Below are 3196 nucleotides of genomic sequence, written 5' to 3' on the forward strand. Positions count from 1 at the left end.
CCGAATGACAGCTCGCTCCAGACCCTTGCGATTCAGTCCCGTTTGGTGATAGTCGGTCACTACAATGATAAGGGTACTTAAACTGGGATTCTTTAGAACTACATAGAACTGTACTAAGCTTAAGCTTGTTAAAGCAGAAACGTACAACAACAACAAAAGTCTTCTTCATTCATTCATTCTTTAACTGCATTTTGTGGACCTTTTGATCTTTTTGACAATTTAGACAACTCATCGGAATAACGAATACTTTGGGTTGGTTTAGTAGGCTGGCATTAGAGTATATTGTATTCAGCTCGTTCACAAGATCGATGATATACAGATTGAATGACGGATACGTTTGTTGTTTCTTCCACTATCTACACTAATACTGCCCGAGGGGTGCTTCTGCCAACATTTGCATGACAAGGGCCCAAACCAGTTCATCCTGATTTCGTAAGTCACCAAACCGGTACATTAGTATCTTTAGCTGTTTACAATTTTTTTGTCCCTCCTGTTTTTAGAGTAGCCTCCACCAGGCCTATTTAAGGGGGTACGGAATGTAGAAATCCGAAAAAGAACGGAGAATTGGACAGGAGAGTCAGTCCACGCTAAGTATACGTTTTCTTTTCGTGGCAATTCAAATGCTTTGGTACCCAAAATCCCCTGCAGCCTGGCAATTGCAAATTGCCCTCCGCCATTGTATTCAGTCTGGTAGAGACTACTTAACAAGTCGCAAGCAAGTCTGTACACCAGGATAACAGGTACGTCGTTTTTGGCTATGAAAGTTATAGATTCCTTGAAGATCCTTTAGGCAACATTAGTAAGTCAAGATAATATCGATTTCTTTCTACATGTAAAGCTAGGAAATAAGACAGATAAGTATCCAACAGGTGTTTAATGATAAAGGTGTTTATTGTAAAGTTTCAATTCTTGCCCGTGGGCTAATTGCAGGTAACATGACAAAGTAAAAACAATATCAGAGGTGTCTACTCTAGTCTAAAACTAGTTAAAGCTAACTCTAGATCCAGTGAGTTATTGGGTTCGACTCCTTTTTCGAAGACAGTGGAAGACGAAAGATCCGACCGTTTCTATTATGTGTGGGTTTTGTGAAGTTAGAAGGAGAATTGTTTTCTTTTTGTCGTTGAATGTTAAAAAGTTTGGATGGAATTTGGTGGCCTCTTCAAACAACTCATTTCTTTCGTGATCGTAGAAAGAGCAGTTTGACATAAAATGTGTTTCGTCTTCTGTTTGACGTGCACTGTTTGCACGTTCTTTTACACACAGGTAGTTTCTTGTAAATTAATAATATTGTACATTCTCGACTTTAGGTCGTCTATCGTATGCGCTTATGTGTTGAAGAAATATATACGAAAGATAAGAACTATACTGTCCAGAAATATCCAAGGCCTGACCCCTATGTCTGATATAAAATGTCAGTGAACATGTTTTGTATTCATGGTGCGTGTACATGATTTGGTGATAACTCGTATCTTCATTTTTCATGACCAGATCTAGGATCACCACAACACTACCAGACATGACCAACAAGGCACGGTGCTCTCTTGGTAACTTTCGGAAGTCCAGAGCTTTGGTGCTGATCGTAGCATTTCTAGCAATGTTTGTGGACACCGTACTGACAACTGTTCTGAGTAAGTAAGAGAATAGAATAAAGGATCTCCCTAGTATAAGGTTCGTTCAACAGTTCTAGCTCAGTACAGCAGTGTATTATTTATCTAGAGGGAGTCTTAAATTAATGATTACAACTATTATTTAGATGCCGGTGTGACAGCGAGGGCGACATCGCTAGCGATTTCGCCCCGGGGGGGGCGAGATCGCTAGTGATTTCGCCCCCGGGGGGCCGAGATCACGGCGCGGCGAGATCGCTGTCACACCGGTTCTAAGGATAATGACGTTTGGATGTCTTTGCAATAAGTAAGCAAACTAATATTTACGGCTCTGACTGCACTTTCGTCAAGCTAGCGTCACCGTGGGGTTCCAAAGGTACTCAACGAGATAAAGAACAAATTTCTTACTTTTTGTGTATTTTGTCGTCTTCTAAGTCATACTTTTACGTATTACGAAATACCTAGATTATAAAAAAACGGAGAAAATAAAACAGTGACGTAGTAAACGATCACCGCAGTGACGCATTCTTGATGCAAGTGTAGTGAGAGCGCACCTTAAGTGAAAAAATGCAGATGTTGGCACACTGGCGCACGAAATCCGTGTGTGTTGTTAGCACACTTTTTGACAGATTAGCCTAAGAGGCCCAGTGGGCGTCACTTCATCGTAATGATGGGTATGTAGTGTAATGTGGCACAAGGTTGGGGCAATGCGAGTATAAAATCCTGAAACTATTAGTTCAGAGTCGAGAGCTCTACCCGCTGTGTCACACAGACACTAAAGCTCTCAAATGCAGATCGATTTATTTAGTCATTAAAATTCCTTTATGTATCCCTTGGACTGAATTTATAGATCTACCTCTAAAAAACATTTTACTGTAAAATATGTTTGATATGTATATTTCTCCGACACTAGGACCCATCATGCCAGATTACTTATACAGATTAGAACACCCAAACTACACCGGCGCCATCATCACTAGCAAACACATCGACAACAAGCCAGTAACGCCTTGCAAAGGAGTAGCAACATGTCTACCAATTGCGCCTTCACAAAATCTTCAACGAATAAAACAGTTGGAGAAACTGAGCGTCAAGCTGGGGATTCTGTACGCTGCTGGTCCGGCTTCGTCCCTCATAACAAATCCTATTGCTGGATGGTTGGCTGATAGGTAACGCTTTGATTTACAGTTGGTTGATAGGTAACACTCTGATTAACAGTTAGTTGATAGGTAACACTTGATTAACAGTTGGCTGATAGGTAACACTTTGATTTAACAGTTGGTTGATACGTAACACTTTGATTAACAGTTGGTTGATAGGTAACACTTTGATTGACAGTTGGGTAATAGGTAACACTTTGATTAACAGTTGGTTAATAGGTAACGCTTTGATTAACAGTTGGCTGATAGGTAACACTTTGTTTAACAGTTGGTTAATAGGTAACGCTTTGATTAACAGTTGGTTAATAGGTAACGCTTTGATTAACAGCCGGTTGATATGTAACACTTTGATTAACAGTTGGTTGATAAGTAACACTTTGATTAACACTTGGCTGATAGGTAACACTTTGCATTACCAGTTGGCTGATAGGT

At 40.2% G+C, this 3196-nt stretch overlaps 1 long non-coding RNA gene across 2 annotated transcripts; it reads left to right on the plus strand.

The window, feature by feature from the left end:
* Positions 1-444: 444 nt before the first annotated feature.
* On the plus strand, positions 445-3084 carry LOC118418020. 2 transcript variants are annotated; one of them, XR_004831425.1, is made up of 3 exons: positions 445-740; positions 1489-1628; positions 2518-3084. It is a non-coding gene; the product is annotated as an uncharacterized LOC118418020 (long non-coding RNA). The 2 variants fall into 2 exon arrangements; XR_004831426.1 differs by having other exon boundaries at positions 1495-1628.
* Positions 3085-3196: the final 112 nt, after the last annotated feature.

This window comes from Branchiostoma floridae, chromosome 6 (genome assembly GCF_000003815.2).
Source record: "Branchiostoma floridae strain S238N-H82 chromosome 6, Bfl_VNyyK, whole genome shotgun sequence".
Lineage (NCBI taxonomy): Eukaryota > Metazoa > Chordata > Leptocardii > Amphioxiformes > Branchiostomatidae > Branchiostoma > Branchiostoma floridae.